The sequence below is a fragment of the Cryptomeria japonica genome, chromosome 3, assembly GCF_030272615.1.
Source record: "Cryptomeria japonica chromosome 3, Sugi_1.0, whole genome shotgun sequence".
Classification (NCBI taxonomy): domain Eukaryota; kingdom Viridiplantae; phylum Streptophyta; class Pinopsida; order Cupressales; family Cupressaceae; genus Cryptomeria; species Cryptomeria japonica.
The window spans coordinates 453892136-453917128 of NC_081407.1; the positions used below are offsets into that span (position 1 = coordinate 453892136).

Below are 24993 nucleotides of genomic sequence, written 5' to 3' on the forward strand. Positions count from 1 at the left end.
CCCTCTTGGTTGTTGTCCTTGATGACATAACACTAACTTCATAATATTGAGTTCATTTGGTAATATGCTTGGAACATTTGACAATGATAGTAATCATGCTTCAGTGATCATACTTGGCACATTTGATAATGAAAACGATATGATGAGTTCATTTGGTAATCACATTATTTGACTATGATAGTTGATAATGATAGTGATATGAGAATGACAATGATATGCTCATACAAATTTTCATGAGGAGTATTCCATAAAGATAGCATGAAAAGGCTTGATATTCACGTGTTGGCATTGTGATCTTTGGAAGGTATTCTCAAATTCCTGGCTAGTGCTATTTGGTTCTCTTTCCTATCGTCAATGAATGGTTTTATGGACAAGTTGATTGATATCTTATGTATCTCATTTTGCATTGGTTTGCCATTTTATTCGAACATTATTTATAGGCTCAAATGTAAAAAAATATAGTGACTTTATTTTAAGAGGCATAATGTGGTATAACTTAAAGTCACTTATAAAGTAATTAGGGGATGCATTTCTTTTATTTGAGGAAATTTAAAATATCCCATCAAAATGTCTCGTGAGTGGGATATGAGCTGTGCACCGGAAATAAAGCATATGCAATAAAGATCACATTTGAAGCTTACTTCTATTGTATCATGTCTTGCAAAAAGAAAAATCTTTCGAGCTAGGGCATGCTCTTACAGCTAGGATATGTGATTTTCTTGATGAAAGAAAGACAAATTGCTTCGGGCAGTTTTCAGAACAAAGTGGATTGGTTGCAGTAACGAATTTTCAGATGCAAGAGATACAAACTTGACTCAGAGACAGGTGTTAATTTTCCTAATCATTTTTTTATTTGCATGAGCTAAGAATTTCTTGATTGGTTCAAAAGATTTATGTTTCCGTTAAAGTCTTTGCTCAGGGTTTTGGAGAAAAGAAGAAAGTGTAAATAATAGTTCAGGCTTGTCATTATGAGATGTTGGATTGTGTTTAAGCCTTGATTAAGACAAACAAGTTTTCTGTCTGGAATAATTCTTTCTTTGTCCGGGAATATTGCTTTCACCATTTTAAAACTCCTTTTTAGTTCCTGCTTGTCGAGGGTCTGCATTAAGCGGTTATTAAACATGATCTAAACAACCAATAGCATTGCTTAGTTTTCCCTTTGCACAACTTTAATTCTATATTTCCTACATAAATGTGATCGGGCTTTAGTGACTGTCTGTCACATGTGTGTTTTGGCAGGGTCTTGTTGGAGGATGCGGAGGCATTTAAAAATTCAATGCAAGAGAAGGCACGGTATACAGGAAGGAAGCAAAACCAAAATCTTGTGATTACCGTTTCTGCAGCACGCTGGACACTTGGCGATTCAATAGGTGGCATTTATAGAGCAGTTCACATGCCTGGTCTTTGTTATAACATTTTGCATACATGCGAGGGTGCGAGGGAGGTTATAGATTGAAGGATTTTGTTTACTATGAGCTGTGCTCATTTTCGTCCAATAGCTGTACAAATTGTCCCAAGGATTTATTGGTGTTGGCTAGAAAATCAGAGAGTTTCAGATGCCCAGATCATTCATCTCATGGCACGAAGAAGTCTTAGGCTGATCTGTTGACAACTTCTTTCAGATGCTTTTGATGGTTTTGAGGCTGATGTTGATGGAAATGGTTGTGTTCCCTTTGATAAACCCAGCAGCTCTAAGAAGGTTTGTAAAAGCAAGGGATCAGTGTCTAGTGTAGCTCGTGTCCTCTATTTTGATGGATGCCTAGATTCTGGGGATGAAAACCACCGCTTGGTTTCCAATGGTGGCACCGTATGTAGTTTGGCAAATAAAGGCCTACATGATCTTTCACAAGCTCTGATGTGGGCTGAAGAAACTCCAATGAAACATCAGTACAAAATCCCACTTGCACCCTCACTTGAAATTTTGAATCAAGAAAATTTAGCGCCAACAAAGACTAGATCAAAGTTGACTGTTCGAGGTAGGCTCTGTATGTCGGAAGCTTGAATTTTGAACAAGTTTTTATGTTGAAGTTTTTATTTGGCTCTTATGTCTTAGTCACATTTTTTGGTTGTTAGGCCTGTTGAAGCATAACTGCACTGCAGCAAATAATCACTACTTCAAGGATGTCTTTTTCAAGACTTTCTTACGTTACAAGAACTTATAAGAAACAATATTATAAACACAACTTGAATCGAACAGCATATATGTAGGTGAGTAGACAACAAGAATACCTATAGTTTACAATGGAGGCAAGAGACAATCTTGCATTTTGTATTATTTGTAAGAGAATTCGTCTTTCTTGCTCACAAATATTCTGGACTAATTCATGAATGTTCTCGCCTCCATATTTATTAAGTACATGTGGTTTCGTCATGTTGGCGACGTCTATCATAATGACATCAATGTCGGGGACGTCTTAAACTTATCGGACAGTTTACTGAAAAGCTTCACATAAGCCTTAGGTTTATTACATAGAATACCCAGCTTCCTCACATGCTGTTAAATTTTGTTATATTATCTTCCCATGATTTGAAATATTGGCTATTGGATTCTGTTTATATATTTGTGGAAACTGCTTCCAGCTCTACATATTCTATGTAACTTCAGATTGTTGGCCTTATTTTCTCCAAAAAGCGGTTGCTTGCTAGCAGCAAACAGGGAATCCTGTATGCAATGCTCTATTTGGATCATATGATATTTTCTTTTCGAAGTGATTCCTTGAAGGGCGTATTCATATTAACAACTAGGTTTTTCGAGCGAGATGTAAAAACTACTATTTGTGCACATCTATAAATGTCCCACCTTTCCTTAGCGCATGAGGATGTAGTTTTTTTAACAAATATGGCAACTTGAGACTTATCGACAATCAATTTTATGTTCATGTGTACAACTAGGATCTTACGGGAGTACCATACAAGCATCTCAAATATTTGACTGACAAAGTTGTTACTTCTGGTGCTATCTAGGTAATTGGTAGTGGTGCAAAACGTCTGTTTTGAAAGGTTCAACTTTTTATTTCAAATGGCATATTTGAAGAATCAAACGATTGGGGGCTTGACTCAAGTTAATCAAATGTGTATAAACCTAGTTAGTTTAAGGAAGATATACAAGTGCATAGTACATGTGGGTTTCTATTTAAATGCAAATGGAATACCTACACCGCCAGCACCAGCAGCATATCCACCAGTGGAAAGGTAAGCAGCACCAGTAGAAGCAGAAGCATAGGTAGCTATAAAGACGGCTGATCACCGAGCACAGGGGGAAAAGATAGAAGGAAAGACAGGAGCTAAAGCATAGGCCCCGGCACTATCCATTGGGCAACGGGAAAAGCATAGGTTTGACCGGCGAAGGGTAGAGTACGAGTCATTTACTACTCAAGGGATGGTTACCTAGCCTCAGCCCATATAAGGTTTTGACTATCTTGGATAAAACATCTCACCAATGTCCGAGCATCCACTATTGCCATCTAGTGGGCTCAAATGGCTCATTATTTTGTTTGAGACAATTGCTTGCATGAACCGACCTCCAACACTACCATTCTTAGAACAAAACCAATCCACAACCACCTCTGCAGCATTGGGCAGGAACTACGCTGCCCTGCAGCACTTGTTTAAGTGTGGCTTTGATGCTTAGCAATAATGGTGATAATTTATATTTGGGCATGTTACATTTTTAGTGTGTAACTACCACAAAAATTCATTTTGCATTCGGTATGGGTTAATATTGGGCATGTTACATGTTTAGTGTGTAACTATCACACAAATCCAATTTGCATTTGTTATGGGTTAATAGTATTTGTTAAATTTTTTTAAACTCTTGTTTGGGTTGACATTTCCATTGAATATGAAATATCTTATGGTTGAAACCCTGGGTAAGGTGAGTTTTCTCTCGAGATTTTGCTTAAAAAAAAATAGATAGTGGAATTGCTTAAAGCCTTTCAGTTTTGCAGGAACAATTATTTGTTTAATGGATAGTTTGAACTTAGGTTAAAAGAAGTTTATCTAATGACCTTATTCTGTGTACACAAGGCAACACATTTGGATACATAGAACAAATCTAGTTAGAGATCTTTGTACAACTGTCCGACAACAGGTCCGGTAAAGGACTACTACACCACTTGAACATTGTTTGCTTTCGTTGTTTGCAACACGTACTTCACACACTGCTATCTTCACTGCCAAATTTTGCATATCAGACACCTTCACACACTTAGTCTTGTTCTCTCTCTCTCTCTTCTTTTACATGCAACTACATATGTATTTATATATATTGGAGGGTACAAATATAAAATAGTGTGTTGGCCAAGCCTAACACGTTAACAATATGCTCATGTCAGCCTGTGCAAGACTTCTACACGCCTCCTACTCCGATTGCCAATGCATACACTGAGGTTATCAGAATGGAGTTGGGTCATCCGGACCCAAGAATAATGACCCATTATCACAAAATCAAGCTCAATATCTCCAAAATGTAGACTCCACGTGTATGAAGAAAATCTGCAACACAAAACACGAAGAGATACTTCTGACAATTACCGAAGCAACAAACATCAGGACACATAACTGATATCGGAATCAATGAGAACTCCTAACATCGGGATACCAGGATCAATGAGAACTCCAGGAAACTTCAAAACTCATCATCTAGAGTTGTCCATATCATATTACTCTTATCACGCTGCATAATGACTTCTGACCAAAACAACAATACTGTATTGACTGCATACAACTTCCACAACATCCATAACATTTAGATCAATATCCAGACCATATGTACACTGTCCGGTCCAAACCGGATAGCAAGTTTGACATCAATGACAATATTATTCACACAAGTATAACAATCTCCAATAGTCTGCCCCTTTGAAGAAGGAGTTTTTGATTTTTGGTGGTGTCTTTAATGACATTAATGCCATTCTTAATGAATTTGAAAAATATGGGGGGTATTATTCCTAATAAAAAGGTCATGGAAGATTTTAACTTTTTCCTCAGCTCAAATTTGTTAGTTGATTGTATTCCTTAGAATGGTCCCTTCATCTAGACTAATAAAAGGAAGGACTTCTGCCAAATTGTGGAGAGATTTGATAGATTTTTAATGTCAGAAAATTGGCTCTCATTTGATCTTGATGTATATTCCTTGGTTTTACCTTATGCTGGTTCAGATCATTTTTTAATTTTGTTTGTCATCTTAGAGGATAGAGCTCCTCACAAGTTTCATTTTAAATTTGACCTTATGTGGCTTAGGGACAAACCTTTTCTTCCTATGTTAAAATTTTTGTGGAAAAATTGTCCCTTTTTGAAGGTTCTAGGATGTTTCAATTTGTGAAAAAACTCATCTTCCTTAAAGGTAAAATTAAGGAATGGAATCTTTCTCATTTCAAGAACATTTTCTCTAAGAAAGCTAGAATTCAACAGTAGTTGGAAGATCTAAATGAGACTATCATTAGGAAAGGTATGGATTCTAGTTCGTATTCCCTTCATAAATCTTTGACTGTTGAACTTCATGAAATCCTCCTTTATGAGGAAAGTTTTTGGAAACAAAAGTCTAGAGAAATTTGGCTTGCAAATGGGGATAGAAATAGAAAGTTTTTTCATGCTTCCACTAAACTTAGAAGGCAATATAATAGGATACTCTGTATCTAAGATTCTAATGGTAACGTTCTAGAAGATGACAAAGATATCTCGCAAGAAGCTACTAACTTTTTTAAGAATCTGCTTTCAACTGAATCTACTACTATCTCCGATTCTATTCTTGACTCTATTCCTTCTTGTGTATCAGTTGAGGATAATAAAATGCTTTTATCAACTTTTAGCTTACAATAATTAAAAGATGTTTTTTCTATGACTCCGGAAAAGGCTCCAGGGCCAGATGGCTTTACAACTCTTTTTTATGAGAAATGATGGGACTTAATTGGCCTCGATATCCTTCTTGCCTTGAAGGAGTCTAGGAGAAATAAGTCTATTCTTAAGGAGATGAATGATACTTTGATTGGGTCATTATTCCTAAGGTTGACAAGCCTAAGTCCTTTGTTGAATTTTGGCCTATAGCTTTATGTAACATTCTCTATAAGATTTTTACTAAATATATTGCTTCTAGACTGGCTAAAATCATTCTTAAGATTATTTCAAAGGAGAAAGGGGATTTGTCCCTGCCAGAGAGACCTCTGATGGGGCCATTTTGGCTCATAAAATTTTACCTTCCATTTCCTCTCACAAAATCCAAGCTATGATTCTTAAGCTTGATATGATGAAGGCATATGATAGAGTAAATTGGGATTTTCTTTGTTTGGTCCTTGAAAGATTTGGCTTTGCTGATAAATGGGTCAAATGGATTTCAGCATGCTTTTCCACTACGAGGTTTTCTATTCTTGTTAATGGCTCCCCTTTAGGTTTTTTTCCTCTTCTAGAGGCATTAGCTAGGGGGACCCTTTGTCTCATTTCTTGTTTATTCTTATGGCTGAAAGTTTGAGTAGGGCTATAAAGGCTACTAATTTGATTGGTTCTTGGAGAGACATATTTATCCCTCAACTTGTTGAGTCTCAAACCCATTGTTTATTCGTTGATGATACTTTGCTTTTTGGGCAAGTTACTTTGGTAGAATCTAGGATCATAAAACAAATTATCTTTGACTATTACCTTGATCCAGGTTAGTTAGTTATTCCTGCTAAGTCAAAGGTCTTTTTCATGAATGTTTCACCTTTGGTTCAAAATAAGTTAACAAGATTTTGGGGTTTTTTGTGGGCTCTCTTCCTTGTAAATATCTTAGAATCCCTTTTTTGATAGGTTCCGAGAAGCATTATTTTTGGGATAAGGTTATTTCTTCTATATCCTCTAGGATTCTATCTTGGAAACATAAATGGCTTACATTATTAGGGAAAAATATGATGATTAAATATATCCTTAATGCTATCCCCATTTATCTTATGTCAGTTCTCAAAGCTCCTAATAATTTTATTATCTAATTGTAGTCTACTTTACATAATTTTATTTGGAATGATAATGTTGGGGGTAAAGCTAAGATTCCTTTGGTTGCTGGGATATGGTTTGTCACCAAAAGGAGTGTGGAAGCTTATGCTTGCTAAATAATTGAATAATTTTGATAGAGAAATAAATTTTACTGCCTTTTATCTGGTCTGAGGTTCTTCTATTTGGAATTTCCTTTCTTCCCGTCATTTAGTGATTTTACCTCATTTGTCCCGGCTTATTCATGATGGCTGAAAGGCTAGGTTCTCAGAGATGTTTGGAATGGGTATTACTCTCTAAAAATTATTAAGGATTGGTTTGAGTTAATGGTTTTATTGAAGTCTGTTTGGGGGTCTATGTCTCAGATTATTTATATATTGATGATTTTGGTGTATTGACAGTGGCTTGTTGGAAATCAATTGATTCTTTCCCTATCTCCCAGTATTTGATTTCATCTTATAATGAGGAGGTGAGTAAAAGGTCTTTTGTTTTTAGTAACCAAGAGGATGAATTAATTTGGACTAAGGCTAAATCTAGAAAATATTCTATTAGGGAGGGCTATAATTCCCTCATTGATGCCTCTTTCATCTCCGATCTTCCCACTAGGCTATTTTGGGGCCTTGCCTATCTCCCCAAAGCTAGGGCCTTTTCTTAGTTAGTTGTTCATGACAAAGTTCTTACTAGATTGAGATCGGATAAACTTGGCATTACTGTTGTCTTCCCTTGTGTACTATGTGGACATTTTATTAAGTCTTTTTATCATGTTTTTCTTAATTGTCCTTTCACTAAAGAATGTTGGTATTGGATTTTTATGAAGTTGGGTTGGTCTTCTATTCCTTGTTATCTTTCAAATCCAAATTTCAAATTTGGCCATGTAATGTGGATTTTTTTTTTAGGGTTTCCACCCAAGAGAAAGAAAACCTTTATTTTTTCACTTAGGGACATTACATTCAAAAGAGGAAGGGAATCCACTAGATTTAATCACAAACCAGACATGGACTGAATACTAAATGGATTGAATTAATTTTGGATTTCCTCTTTTGTAAGTTGAAATGCCGAATTAAGGCAAATTGCTAAAAAATGAAGGTAAAACTGAGAAAACAGTGAGCTATAAACACGAGATTTTCATATGCACCTGAATCTGAGTAGTATATGTATATTCAGATTTGATCCTAAAAAATGCTCCAAAAATGTCGGGACTAAGGAGGTGGGTGCCTTGGTCCTCCTACTTTTTTGTACACTGAAAATGGTTGATTCGTCTCTACAAATAATGCTTATTCTGAAGATCATAGCTCCGTACCTATTTCCTACACACAAAAAGAGGGTAAAAAGGTTGGGAATAGGGGCTTGCCTTAAGTCAAACCTTGGTTTTGGAATTAATCATGAAATATTTAAAATAAATGTAATTAAAATGACTTTAATGAAAGGTTCTTCTTTTGAGGGAGATGCTAAATTATGACTAAAAATTAGATGATGATACCTCCTTGTGAAGTTTTACTTGCCTCCACATGGAATTAGGGTTTATAAAGTCTTCAACAAAATAGGATGAATGATGTCTTTTTCAATGCTTGAATCTTGAATTTATTGCTACTCCAAGACTTGAAGGAAGACTGAAAATGCTCAATTGCTTGAATGCTTGATTGCTTGATATCGTATGTGTGCTCTTGCTAATTGATGGATGTCAAATGAGAGGGGAAATCCTCTTTATATACTTACTCATTTTTGAAATGCTAAAATGGGTTTAGAAAGGGCCCAATTTAGGGAAGACCAAGGTGCTACTCTCTGGTCCTACCCTATTTTGGGTTAGGATTAAGGTGCATAATGAGTGGAAAATCAAGGTTTTTGGCATTTATGAGGTGTATGAGCATAATCAAGTCTTCAAACAGACCAAGGGGCACCAAAACTAAGGTGAAGAGCCAAATGCAGTCATAATTTCAAAGGGTTGAAATTTTAGGATGCTACATTTAGCCCCCACTTTAGCGGGAGTATGAAGGCAATCATACTCTCGGTAAAGTACAAAGGGTTTACATTGAAAAAATTTCACCAAGTCATCAAGAAGGGTAGATACAACAAGCTCCTAGTGGGATTTTAGGATCTCACAACTTCAATAATAAGATACAAGGGATATCATGAGAGAAAGAGAGAGAGAACCATGACTACAAACTAGTAAGGTTCTCTTACTATGATTCATGAAAAGAAAAATACCAAAAATTACAAAGAAAAATAAATTTTACTAAGTAACTTTAAGTATCAAGATATGCAAGATACAAAATCATTGAGGTGAGTGTATGCCCCCACGTTAAAGCGATTGCATATGCCTTATCAGGAGGAATTGCTTTAAGGTAGGATACACCCAAAAAGACAAGAACACTATCACAATAATAAGCCTCCAAGAGAGGACAAATCAAAGGATAATGATCACAAAATACAAAGCACAGGGTGGTTTCACTTAACTTTGGAGTCAGTATGCTTTTTGTGATAACCATTGTATATCATGTGTATATATATGCATACAAATGTCCTCATCCTCCAAAGAAAGGAAACCACCATGGAAGAAGGGCACATGTGTCTTTTGAGTCAACACAAGAGAGACCCAAAAGAGATCTTTGCAGTTTGCATCGTCCTCAAGTAGACAACACTAGGGACAACAAATAGAAGAATTGAGAGACAAATAGAAGGTCACAAACAAGCAAGAGGGGAGAGAGAGAGAGAATCTACGGTGCTAATGAAGCTAATCAAGCATGTTGCTTTCCCCCCGATCTTGTTGATCATTGTTTCGAGAAGGTGGAAAACACAAGAGGAGGAACATTGAGCACAGTAGATGGAGCTATCACAAGTTCCAAAAAAGTACCATGCTTTAATGACGAGTCACTTTGTTTGTTACTAGGAGCTAGGATTAATGCTTTTGAAAATTTCTCAGATAAAACATATTCATATTCATCATCAGAAATATTAGGATCAACATTTTGATCATTAACAACATTCTCACTTATTTCTTCATCAAGATTAACCAAAAATAGGAGCTCTAATAGGAATATAACTTGAACCATCATTTGTTTTAATCATTATGCATCTTAGAGAATTTGGTTGAACCTCTTGGTTAGGAGAAGGTTGAGGTAATGTGATTATGTCAAGAGTTGGTATTTTGGGAGAAGAAATGGTTTGGTAAGCAAGTTGACAAGCTCTAGTGCAACATATTCATCGGCGTTCTCTCATACAATGGTTTCTTTTAGTTTTAGATGAAGGTTGTGAAGGTTTAGGTTCATTAGGTATAGGCTTCTTTTCTTCTTTGAAAGAAGGATGCATAGGAGAAGGTATTTTAGGTTGAATAATAGGAGAGGTTGGTCGCTTCCCTTTGTAAGATGTAGGAGGCATAACCACACCATATAAAGGAGGAATAGGAGGTGTAGGAAGTAGTCTGGGTCCATCATGAGGAGGATAAATAGGTCTACCCTTAGGAGGAATAATATGTTTATCTTTAGAAGGAGGAATAAATTGACATTTAGGAGGAAGAGATTTTCTATCCTTGGGAGGAAAAATATACTCATACTTAAGAGAAGGAATTGATTCTTCTTTAGGAGAAAGAATATCGCTTTCCTTAGGAGGAAGGATAGAGTTATCCATAAGAAGAGACATATGATTATTAGTTGAAGGAAGATTACGTGTTGGATTTCTAGGCTTACTCAAGGATTAAATCATCTCATTTTTTCCATTTTTGATATGATTTAAAGAGAGCATCACTTCTAGGTTGAAGAGATTGGAATTGTTCGGACCAAAAATAATCAAGACAAACATCTCCATGCCTCATCGTAGGTTGATATATGTTGTGATTAACAGTTATGATTTTATCATCATGAGGAAATTTCAAACACTTATGAATAGCAGAAGCGATCACTTTCATGGAAGAGAGCCAAGGATGTCCCAACTTCACAAAAAATTGATTGGACGTAGGAATGATAGAAAAGACAACATCTAAACATTTAGTGCCAACATCAATAGGGAGTGTGATAGAACCAATAACAGGACAAGAGAAGCCATTAAAAACTCTAACTGTCATATCGGTTTCATCATAGGTCACTTGATGCAATTGCAAAGTATAAAGAAATTCTTTAGTTTTCACATTAACCATGCAAGATGGATCAATGAGCACCCCTCAAGAGGGTATACCTTTGATTTTTGTAGTTATGTAAAGTGGACCATCGGGTACTTCAATAGTCTCACTAGGATCAAATGTAATGCATAAGTCCTTAGGAGGTTCATTTTTATCAATAAGGTTCACTACATTATTAGACTCAAGGCCAACATCATTAGTAGAGAAGACAAGACGATCAATCTCAATGACATTGGTAGAATGGGGAGGTAAAGGATTAGTGAAAATTTGAAGGTTTTGATTAGGAGGAGCTATGGATTTGTTTCCTTTATCATTCACACCAACCACATATATGGTATTGTTATCAATCAAGTCTTGAATCTTACTCCTTAAGGAATAACACTTTTCAGTGTCATGTCCAGGTTGACGATGGTATTGGAAAACAACTTTGGCATCATAAGAAGGTGGCAAAGGCTTAGATGTATCAATTGCTTTAATAGGAGGAAGTTTCAACATATTTCTTTGTAACAATTGCGACATATACTATGCAAAGATTCATTAAGAGGAGTGAATTCTTTTCTAAATTATTTGGACAAAGGAGGCACACCTGTTGTTGCAGTTGCTACTTGAGTGTTGTTGTTGTCATTGAATTTGATGCATCCCTTATTCAATTTGAACTTTGAAAAAGGTTGTTGAGAACTTTCACTTTTATCATTTAGAGCCATTGAAGAGGATTGTTCCAATTGACTCATGGTAAGCTGATAATTGTGAAGTATTGCGCACAACTGCATAAAGGAAGTAAACTTAGAAAAGAGAAGTTTATCCCTAATATATTTCTGCAAATTAGAAATAAAAATTCTTTGAATATCTTGATCACGAACAGGAAAAGAAATTTGAGAATACAAATGCTTATATCTACCAATAAAATCAGTCACTTTTTCTTTAACACCTTGCTTACAATGCATCAAATCAGTCAAAGTAATTTTAGGATCAATATTATTGTGAAATTGTTGAATGCAAGCATTAGCCAATTGTTGAAATGAAGTAATAGAATAAGGAGGCAAAGAACAATACCATTGCAAAGCTTTATCCCTTAATGTTATAGTAAACAATTAGCCAATAGTCTTTGGTCATGAGCAAAGTTACTACACAAAGTTTGAAATGTTTTCACATAAGTTAAGGGATCACCTTTCCCATTATAAAGCTCCAATTGAGGGAATTCAACATATTTAGGAGGGACAACTCAGACAATGTCATTGGATAATGGGATCACTACATCAAATTTGGGCACATTATACTTAGATTGATTCATGAAAGCCATTTGTTGCTACAAGGAAGACAATGTTTGGTCTAGACTATTGATGGTAGCTTCGATAGAAGGATTGAAATTGGACATGTTGGATTGAGGAGTAATAACATTGTTGAATGAAGGAAGGCATTGAGTATAAGGAGGGGTAATGTTGTTAAATGAAGGCAGAGGTTGAGAATAAGGAGGTGGAACACTATGGTGGGTAGGTATGGGAGATGATTGGGTAACAAATGGAAGAATCACTTGAGGATGATGAATTATGATTAGTGGAGTTTCCCCCTTGACTAACACTTGTAGGTATGATATTTTTTGTAGAGGTAGCCATTATGTTTGATGTAAAGGTGGGGACACTAGCCATAGGGGTAGTCAAAGGAATGAAATGATTAACTTGGCTAGGAGGTTGTGTATAACCAAGGACTTCAGCACAACTCTTCATAGGCATAATATTAGTATCAACCAATATGATAAATACCACACAAGATATCAATAACAAGTTTATCACTTTGAACCATTCTTTTCAATTCTTCAATCAATGGGAGAGCTTCACTTTCCGAGTATTGTTGACTCATCCATTGTTGAATATTTTCAAATTGATTGTCAATCTTCTCCAACTAGTCAATGGAAACCCTAGTTAGTGATTCATCCACATCATGAGAATTATGAAGAGAATGAGGATAAATGTGGACATTTGTAGGATTAATAGAACCTCCAACATCCTCATGAAAGAAGTTATCTAAATTAGGCTCCATCTCCTTGGTAATTAAACCTTGGGAAGCCTTAATTCCACAACTTCTTCTCACAAGGATATTAGAAGCTGGACTAATAGTAGTAAAACTCATGCACTAAGGGAGGGAAATTGGAAATTTGAGATTCACAAAGTAAATTGAATAGTGTAAAACTTTAGAAAAAATGATTACTCAATTAAATAAGCAAATTGATTGAAAAGATAAAGAATAATTGTGAAAAATTATGCAATCCCCTAGGAAATTGAAATTTAAAATTAGAGTTGTGCTAGAATAACCTCTTAATTTAAATTTAAAATTACCCACTAGGAGATAGAAATTTAAATTTAAAATTAGGGAGCTAAAAATAACCTCTTAATTTTAAAACTTTAAATTTTAAATGATCTAAAGGAAATTTAAATTTAAAATTAGGGCCTTGTAAAAACAACCTCTTAAAATTGAAATTTAAAATGTGATGTTGAAATTTGAGAATTAAAACAATCAATTTAAATCTAAAAATTAGGGCTCTTTTAATTAACCACTTAATTTTAAAATTTTATCCAAGATTGCAATTTTGAATTTGGGGCAACTCTAAAATGATAAATTCAAAATTTAAACAACCCACAAGCTCAAGTTTTTAAAATTTAAAATTAGGGTTTTTGAAATAAACCACTTAATTTTAAAATTTAAATTGGAAATTCAACTTGCAAGAGAAAATTTGAATTTTGAAATTGAAAAACACTCAGATTTGAAACAATTAATCCAAATTAAGCAATTCACAAGCTCAATTTTGAAATTAAAAATTAGGGTTTTAGTGAAATTAACCTCCAAATTTTTAAATTTTGCAAGGAAACCAAACTTGTAAATGAAAACTTGAATTTTAAATTGCATAAACAATCAGATCTGAGAATATAAATAAGAAATAAGGATGTAAGGAGGCGTGTTCACCAAAATGTAATGTGGAATTTTTTTTTGGTTTCCATCAAAGAGAGAGAAAACCCTTTAATTTTTCACTTAGGGACATTACATTTAGAAGAGGAAGGGAATCCACTAGATTTAGTCACAAATCAGACAAGGACTGAATACTGAATGGATTGAATTAATTTTGGATTTCCTCTTTTGTAAGTTGAAATGCTGAATTAAGGTAAAATGTTGAAAAATGAAGGTAAAACTGAGAAAACAGTGCTATAGATGCATGATTTTCACATGCACTTGGATTTGAGCAGTATATGCAGATTTTTCCCTCTGATGGATGTCATACTTTCTATAGAAAAAATTTATTTCTGAAGTAACTTTATCCTACATTTACAAAAATATAAATATTTTAAAATCTTTCTCCTCTTGGGATAGTCGGATTTCAAACTCTTGGCCTTCTTTAAAATCCTTTCCTCATCATGGCATTGTTGCTAATTTGATTGATAAGGTAGCCCTAAGGAAGAATGCTAAATGGTTCCCTCCCCTCATAAGTTTAAATTCAGTTATGATGGTGCTTCTAGAGGAAATCTTGGTAAATATGGTATTGGTATTCTTATTTTTAATTGTAAGGCAAATGTTATGAAGGTCACTTGTAAAATGATAGTTGATGGTACCAACAATACGACTGAATTGGAAGCTTTATTCTTTGGGATTGATATAGCTATCTCCCTTGGGATTAAGGACATTATAATTGAAGGGAACTCTATGTTCATTTTTTATGCTCTTACTAATAAAAAAGTGTATAATGTCATGCCCAAAATTTTACTAATGGGATAGACACAACTCACTTTTTTTTTTGATTTAACATATCTCTAATGCACTATGTATGCCATGCATGAACGTGGTGCTATGATTACACACACTTCTTACCATTGTGAAAGCATTGAATATGTTGACACGATGCGAAAGGTAGGGAAAGGAAGGGGATTTTATATTAAAACATGGAAGCACAAAGTTCATCAAGCGCACCCTAAGGAAAATTATTATAATTTGAGTAGCTTAGACTTATTGAGGTATAATGGTTCCACGCCTAGGTCATAAGAATTTACATATATGTTGAGGATTAGTTGGTTCATATTAATTTATATATAGTTATGTCATCACGAGTTGGTTACCTCAAGGGAAGTTATTATGTGTACATATAATTTACATATATACGTATATATATGTTAGACAGATCTGATACCAAGAGTAAACTGAGAGGAGGGGGAATTAGTTTACTATAAAAAACTAGAACTATTGCAGAATAAAACCTTTATACCAGAGAACAAGGAAACTAACACAATGAAAGATAAAATATGAAAGCACAACACACACAACACCAATATTTTTGACGTGGAAAACCCGGTAAGGGGAAAAAACATGGTGGGAAACCCTACCCACAATTAGATAATACTTCGACAACAATGTGCGAATTAATTACAATGGGGATTGCACTTGCAATCAGGCCAACAACCTAGACCTCATTGCTCATCACAAAAGAGAAGTCTCACTGACTTACAAAAGCATCAAACTACAATCTGAAAAGAATGAACTGTGAAAGTAGCATCTCCTAATGCTTGATATAGTTCTGGTTAAGCATAGATGTCTTCCCTGCAACACCAAAAACCTTTTGCCGAATGATATATCAGTTGTTCGCACATATACCTTCCTCTGATAATGCAAACATAACCATTGATCCCACACATGACATATTACATGAATAAGTCACCTATAAATATAGATCATCAACCTTATGATAAGGTCGGCTAAACCCTAAGCCCATAAACCCATACTTACAAAAATTACATTACATGATATCACTGAATCGATATTATGATTTACATTACATAGAATGGACCTAAATCAAATTCCAAAATAATTATATTCGTCGAAAATCACATTGAGACCAATCTCCAACATGTTTCACCAACTGGTAGAAACCCTTAGTCCAATAACACAGAATATCTAACTGGATCCAAATAGGACCATCATATCAACACACCATCCAATGCGAAGCCACCAAGCAATTGGGACATGATCAAGAAACACCTTAGCGCATTAGAAACCATTTCCATAAGCCGGACCAAAATCATCAAATCATATCATCAAATATTGCTAACCGGTACCAGGAAATACCAATCGAGAACATAAGCAATAGCTTCCAGAGCACCAAATCATGAGCCAAATGAATATGACAAGCATATAACCATCCTGAATAATCATCCAAAACCAAAACAAGGGATCTGATCATACCGGATCAGAATCATAGCCAAAACCAAGATAAACACCAAGTCTAATTGGGATAGGTCCAACCGAGATAGCAAAACCATATCCAACCGGGATATAGTGTTTACATCAATGACAACACTTAATCAAATCCAACATATTGTCAACAATATAATAATTATCCTTCAAGGAATTTGCAAAGACGTTTCCTAGGTCATTTAAACCTTGAGCCTACAAGGTAGAATTAGTTAAATAACATAACTAAGGTGTTCTTGACTGTCGACAAATTTACCTATATCCTTTATTACAAGAGATAACATCACAAATCTCCAAATTATTGAGTACATATTTATATATAATTTATTAAATCACCAACATTTTAATAAATGACCTCAATTTCTCAAATATATAAAAAAATGCCCAATAAATTTATCTATCTATCTATATATATATTTCCTATAATTTTTATTATATATAAAATCATTAAAACAATATTAATTAAATTAGTAAATGCTAGATTCATTTGCCCAACCACACATCATTTTATTTATTATCTTGCTAAATATTTAATGGATAAATATAATAATAATAACTAATTCCATGTATAAATATATTAATTTCTAAGCCCCACCCAAAATAATGATCTTTATTTCCTTTAATTACGTGGAGAGGCGTTCCTATACAGTCGTAGCAGGGGGAGTGAAGGATAAAATAAAACTAGAATATTATGTGTAAACATTAAAGAAAACGGAAACATGACTGCCTACAGCTGTGTGGACCAAGCACCATCTTCAGCTGCCTGGACCAAAGATATGATTCAAAACGTAACGTCAAAGATCTAGCAGTTACATGCAACGATGGGAAGGAAGAAAGAAAGAAATTATAAAATGCAAAGTGGCAGATAGAAATCCTTAATGTTTCAAAGCTCATTAGCTTTATGAAATTGACAATAATGGATTCCATTTCTGCTTGGCTCGAGGATGAACAAATGGGAGATGAAGAATCAGCACACATCGCTCAGCTGTAATGATAGCGTACATCCAAATGTGTGAGTCCAGTTGAAGAGTCATTTGAACGCTCTCGTCAAATGGTATATGTTCTCGAGATTGTAAGAGACATGGCATCATTTTCATCTTCCTTTGTCACTTGATGAGTTTTTATCTTTATACTGTGCTTTTCGATTTGATTTATCTAGCTAAGTTTGAATAGATTTTGGTAACATTCTCTTCTGAAGGTTAAACATATCTTATTTTATTTTTATAAGTTTGGAAATGGTTCTGATTCATTTGTTGATTCATTTGCAGTGTATTCAAAGAGAGCATACATGAAATCTGAGGCCATCTTATTCGTTGCATTTTGACAGATTGAAATTTAACATCTGCAATAGCCATTGCAAGGGTGCGTTAAAGTGAGTAAAATGCTTCACCCCATTTCTTCCTTGTATTAAGATTTGTTGTCCAAAACTCTGGAGAGTAGATCCAAAACAAGTGAGCATCTTGCTAAGGAAGACTACAATTTGCAAATTAAAAAAAAACATAATATATTTTGAAACCAATTCCTATGTATTCTGAGAGTAATTTATTTTCATTGCATTCCATGTATTCTAAGAGTAATTTGTTTGCATTCTGATGCAGATAAAAAAAAAGGCTACATTGATAAGATTTGCGTCGTATTATTGTTAACACTACAGAATAAGGTTTTTCCTCTTTTGTTTGTAAAATTTTACATTTTACAGTGATCTCTCCTAAAAGCAATTTGTGATTTTGCTACTGCCTTTGTACATATTATTATTTCCGTAGGCCATTTCTGTTTCTGCCCAAAAATGAAAATAGAATAAAATACAACATTCATGATGAAGATAATTAGATTATATTATTTCTTTAAACATTTGTTACTTGGCTTCGTTGGATTTCATTTATTTATTACTTGCTGATAACAATTTATAGGTTACATACACAGTTGTGTTTTTATGGTTTCAAATATTAGAAACGGTTTAATTTTTATGCCTCTTCTTTGAAGCTATTTATTTTAGGCTTTGATTACTATATTTATTTTGTAGGCTTTCCTGGTGCTTAATCCGTGGGCATTATCAGGGAGTTTTGGCTGAAATCGGGTATCCCTCCTCCAACAAGTGCTTATCTTAACTAAAAGTTGCAATTTTTTTTATATGAAGATAATATGAGTAATCTTCAATGACAAGATAAAAATTAGGGTCACATGTCATATTTAGACGTGTTTCAAGCAATAATCATGACCCATTTTTTCATTGGCAGAGAATATGTAATGCCCCGCCAAGAAACCCCGAAGGGATTAAGCTATAACTCAAGAATAGAGTGCAATAATTTTATTTATTTTTAGTTACACTACATTAAGATACAACAAGATAACAAAGATTCAGATTACATAGCGGAAGACATCAACTAATACCTAAAGAGTTTCCCAATGAGATTACTTAAATTTCACAATTCACTTAACTCACACAATTAATCCAATAAGCTGATTATCTTAATAACGAGATAGTTCTTAATCAGGATAATTTCTTTTAGAAGATGGAAATATAAATCACAAGCAAAGATTCATCCCTTAAGATTTATTCATAATCTTCATTCAAACTTTTCATTAAAATACAAGCCATACATCTAATATTCTAACACACTAGAATTTCATCATAAACATATGAGATCTTTTCAAGCATACTTAATTTTCTTAACAACAACTGAATATATTCCATTACTCTAAGTTACATTCTTTCATATTCCAATTTATTGCATTTAAAAGACGATTGCATACATGCATCTACAATAAATCTCATCTAAACCACTTATGCATTCGATCAAAATGGCATTCAAGAAATGACTTAATATAAGCATTTAAAGTTAATTCCATCTTATCCACTTATACATTCTAACATAAGCTATTCATACATGATAAAGTTGAATAAGGGAAACATAAGAGAATAACATCACATAACACCATAATGATCTCGGAGTTCACCCCTAAAGGGCTACATCTCTGAGTCTGCTCAACTGCAAGACCACTCTGATAATTAATAAAGCTAGGAATACAAGAGGTTACACCATTTACAATCCTGCCATCAAGGCGAAACATAAACAATATACAAACGACCACATCGGTCAATTAATACATAAACGATCCCTGAAAAGAAAAGGTTCCAACTGAACATAATCAAAGCTAATACAAAGGTCCAGGAGAGCATCCCCAAAACTGAGCCATCACCACCCAAGGTCTAACATGAAACCGATACTCACAAGGGCAAGAACAATAGGGCGACCCACAAACGTGCTCCTAACAGGACCAAACGACAACACACTAGCGAACGTAGGGACAAGTGTCATCACACAACTTGGTATGGTTGCCATGGCAGGTCTTCATAGGTTCCGGCCTCATATGCTGGGTTACCCTGACAACCTAATCCGAACCTCCGGCCCATCCAAGCCTCATGTGGACCCACACATCCTCTCGTGAAGACAAGGATGATGGTTTGCCATTTCAGGCCTTCTCATAGCATGTCGAGTCTGTGTAAGCACTCGTCCCATGTGTGAGGCACATTTATCTTACTTAGAGATTACATTCTAATCTACTGTTAGGTTATCACTTATTAGACTCACTTTCGACGGGTTACCCAACAGCCACTTTGGGCGCGGCCCCCAATCGAAAGCCACTTTCCCATACGACACTAGACTATACTCAGATGAACTCAAAAACCAAGGAATAGACATGGTCAGACGAACGAAGTTCAAGAAGGAAGGAACAACCATCTGGTCAAACACGAATCATCATTCGACACCCACACAAAGGATATGACCAAATACGACACTACCACAAAACAACAGTCAACTTGGAACCGAGGACTGAAACAGGTACCCCAAATCAATCCATACAATAGGGTCCTATCAAACAAGCACGACTTGCCATTACATAAGCAAAAGCGAATACAGAAATTAAACTCACATAGGTAATATTCAGCAGATACAATCTTTTCCGAATTGATCTAAGCGTTAAAAGTCGATCAAGTTTTCTACATGATCTATAATAGATTGCAGTTATCTACCTCATTAGATACAAGTTGTCCTTGGTTTTCTAACTCTCTAAGGTTCATTGCATCGAACATACAAAAATACGCCATAACGAGTTCTTTAACCAATTTCACAAGAATATAATTTAAACAACCATTAACCAATTAATTAAGATATTTAATCTTCAATTAACATCATCATTGATGTACTGGTTCAAAATAAATCCTACACATTTGTCTTTTCCAGAACCAATTTACACTATACAGATCAAGGAAATATACATATTTAGGGAAGCCAAATAAAGAAAATCCATTCCCAGATTAACAAATTGTTCCCTTGAGCATATAAAGAAAATTACTAAAATTAACTATTAATTAATGAATATATTTAATAATCCACGATTAATTAAATATAACAAATTAATAATTAATACAAAAGTGACAAATTAAGTATTTAATTACCAAAATATGCATTAAAATAGACGAGTTTGAATATTAACTATTGTATTTTTTTTTAACATTATACAATAAATTAATAACAAATCATACTTGAATTTTTTTAATTAAATGCCAATATTTATAATAATCAAAAAACTTAATTAAAATATTAAACATTAAATAATATTAAAATATTATATATATATTTTTTTGAATAAAAAAAAATACATTAAAAAAAACATTTTTTTAAATACTAACAAAAAAAATATATTATTAGGGGGCGGCGAAGGCCGGGCCCACCTCCCAACGCGGAGGATTGGGCGACCCAAACCCTAGCCGCAGGGAACCCACGCGGGCGGCGCCACTGGCAGGGGACGTAGGTTCCGCGGCGCCTTGTGGCCACCGCGGCCCCTGCGGCCACCGCAGTGAACCTACAACCACCACGAACTGTGACCCGCGTGGGGGGAGGAGGCGGGTGGAGCTCCGCTCCCCGCCCTCCAACCCCAAGCCACATTTAATTTTTTTTAAAAAATTCGATTTACCATAAAAGAAATCCGGTTTAAAAGAAATATGTTTTGGTCTCAAATTTCTTTTTGATGGGGTATTCATCTCTCCAAACACAAATGGGTTTCAAACACCCAAGGTAAATTGAGGAACAACAAAAAAAACCCCAAAACAATTTTCTAGCAAAACCCATATTTGGGCAAAATGGGCATTTAAACTCAATACTCAACCATTCTTTCCAACAACATCTAATTTCTAAAATAGAATTTGAATTTGAGAACACCCAATGGAGATTTAAACAAGAGTTCCTCATGAACAACCATTTCCAATTGATATCCAATATTTGGTTTTTAAAAAAAAAAACAAGAACAATACAACCAGAAATCAAAGAGATGGTTCCAAATCCTACCTTATCTCGCATTCCTGGCAAGATCTGCTGAAGAGCCCCAATCTGCAACTCCAGGAATCCTTCCCCATCCAAAACCCCCAAATTTCATCCAAAAAAAATAAAATTTTCCAACAAACATTTTTCCAAAAATATCCATCCCCCAAAATTTCCAAAAGTCTAGGTTATAAAGATGAGTTGACCAAAATTTCATTTTTTGGAATTAAAATTTTTATTTAAAAATAATTCTCAAAAATAATTCACAAAAATGACTGTTTTCCAACTATATCAACAAATTAAATTGCTTTTCAACCCAAAATTGATTTTCTCACTCAACTGAAATTTAACCTTTCTATTTCAAAAATGCCAAGAAGATAAAATTAATTCTATTTCAATTAAAATTAAATCTTTCTTTTCGAAGGCATAAACATAATACATCTAATATTACAATTACCCATTTAATTGAACTTGCTCCCAATTTAAATCAAGCAATTCAAATCAACGATAATTGCATAACGAAATCCCGATTAATTTAGTCCATTAATCTTTAATGCACAAACACATATTTAATCAAATTAAATACTAAGGACTAATTAATCAATTTAACCATTCACACCAAACACGCAAACCAAGAAAGTCAACCAGACAGACGACTCGCAAACCCAAACAAAAAGGGAATATCGATGACGACTGACGATGCTCACTTGAGCACGACTATGGTCAACTAGGGTCTTACGACCACCTAATCCAACTCTAAGGATTAAAGAGGTACACTCAAACCTGCAAATCCAGGTGAAGACGAACCTCGCACTCATGCGGCGTTGTACCTGAAATCTCCTGCAACCAAGAGTCATACATGCATACATATATAAACTTAATGAAAGCGTTAGCCCGATATTAATACCACAAAATAGGAACACTAAACAACTTGCATACAACTAGTGTGAAAACCACATCAACAACTATGCATTAACTCAAACATCTGACTGTAACATTATATTAAGATAAACTAACCAAAATTAAACCAAGATTAGAAATTGATTAGGGCAGGGGTACTACAGAATAATTGAAGCATTCAGTGACAACTGCTCACAGTTTCTTAGTAACTTCAATGATGAAAAGTGAAATGTGGCAAAATTTCTGTAGAAATTTTTAAGCTGATATTTTTCAAAGTTGTTCAATAGTTACGTTACACTTTATTTCTTCAAACTATAATTTCATGCTTTCTTTATTATCTTCAAATTTACAAAACTTCCTCCATGGTGTACCTTAGAAATCATTCAAGGTAGATCCTTCCTTCAAGTTGATTCTTATCCTCTGTTACTGCATGAATACTTTGAAACCGCTCTTTCAATATTGTTTCTTTGTTTAAAAAAAAACCTCTTATTTGTTAAATTTGCATAAGCCATCTTGTAAATGGGAACCGCAATGATTTGAATTTAATAAACAAAGGATTTTGATATGATTTTTTTTTACATTATTTCTAGAAGAAAGGTTCCATCACAAGGATTTGTAAACTTGACTTATCTAAATGTGTGAAAGATGGAAAAGAATAATTGTGTAACTTTTTTCAATACTTTTCAAATAGATTTACATAGGCATTTGTTGTTATCTTTTCTCAACAAAAATATACAAAGGTTCAATTCAAGTTTACATCTATATTTAAATTTATTGTAAAATTGATTGATGATTCATTTAATTTAAAAATTAAAATAAAAAAATTAATTTGGGAACTTAGAAATGATTTGCATTCAAAAGAAAAATATAATATCTATTTTTTTTAGAAAGATTCTATTTATATCTAAATTTTAATTTTAAATTTAGCATTCAAAGATTTAAATAAATAGAATGTATTTTCATTTTACAATTCAATTGATTTGCATGCAAAAAAAAGGAATAGTTTTTCTTCAAGTGATTTCCATAAAAAAAAGGAACAATAGAATAAAAATGTTAGATTAAATTCTATTTTTTCTCAATTACACAATTAAAAAGATACTCTATTTAGTTAGTTTCTATTAATGCATTCACAATATAACTTTATTCCTTTTTACACATATAAATCAAAAGGGAATTTTAAGAGCATGTGCATTCGTGAATAGAATTTTGCATAGACTCTTATTATAGAAAAATTAAAAAGAAGGGAGATAATCTAATTTCTAATTTAGAAAAAGATTTAAAAAAAATGAAAGAATCTTAATTTTCAATTTGGAAAGACAAATTTCTATGTTTCTAAATTTTTATCATAAAAATATAAATTTTCTAAATTCAAACTTACATATACAAAAATTTAAAAAATACTATATAATATTTAAGATATAAAAATATTTATTATTAAAAGTTTCTAATTTATCATATAGATGTGATTTTTCTATTTTAGTTGAGTTATAAAATATTCAAAAATAACATATGCTGATTAATTTAAAAAGCTCAAAAAGAACTTTTACGTTAATTATAAAAATATTAAAAGGTTAAAAGAAAATAATTAAAAAAAAAAAAAGTAAGCTATTTTAAAATGCCTTAATTTTATTAGAACAAAGTTTAAAGTTATACATTTTATAGAAGTATTGAAAAAATGTACATAATAATGAAGATAATAAGTTTTATGAATTCACAATCCTACAATATTAACCATAATTGTAGCTTAATCTTAACCTTAAATTTAATGTTATCCTAATTTAACCCTAAGCCTAAATTAATTGAATCATAATCATAATTCTAACCCTAATTGCAATCTAATACTAATCATAACTATGATCAACCACTTATCATAATCAAACCCTAAACTTTGCTACAAACCTATAATTAAGCCCTAATTACAAGTTAAACTATAATCTAACAATAATTGAACCACAGCCCTAGATTTAATTCTAACCCTAATTGAACTCTAGCCCTAAACTTAACACTAACCCTAATTGAACTTTAATCATAAGTGAACATTAATCCTTATTAAATCCTAACCCTAATCTACCCCATACCTTGATCCTAACTAAGCCCTTACCATAATCAAACCCTAAGCATAATTGAAACCTAACTATAATCAATTATAACCTTGACCATTAACCCTAAACCTAACTCTTACTTAACAATAACCCAAAACCCTAACCCTAATAATAACCCCTAGTCCTAACCCTAATACCTAATCCTAACCATAACTCAAAATGTACCTCCAACCATAACCCTATTCCTAATCTTAACCATGATGTAGACCATATCCCTAACTATAATCCTAACACTAATCCTAAACCCTAACACTAACCCTAACCCTAAACTAAACATAACCATTATTTAAACTCTAATCCTAATCCTAACCCTAACCCTAACCATTATTTAAACCCTTGTCTTTTAAAACTAAACCCTAACCCTAAC

General features: G+C 33.7%; 1 long non-coding RNA gene across 2 annotated transcripts; it reads left to right on the forward strand.

Annotated features, from left to right (window-relative positions):
- Positions 1-661: 661 nt before the first annotated feature.
- Positions 662-18560, forward strand: LOC131066690 (uncharacterized). Of its 2 annotated transcripts, XR_009111793.2 has the most exons (5): positions 662-825; positions 1240-1976; positions 17569-17672; positions 17899-17960; positions 18324-18560. It is a non-coding gene; the product is annotated as an uncharacterized LOC131066690 (long non-coding RNA). The 2 variants fall into 2 exon arrangements; XR_009111756.2 differs by lacking the exons at positions 17569-17672; positions 17899-17960; positions 18324-18560 and adding an exon at positions 2074-2941 and having other exon boundaries at positions 666-825.
- Positions 18561-24993: the final 6433 nt, after the last annotated feature.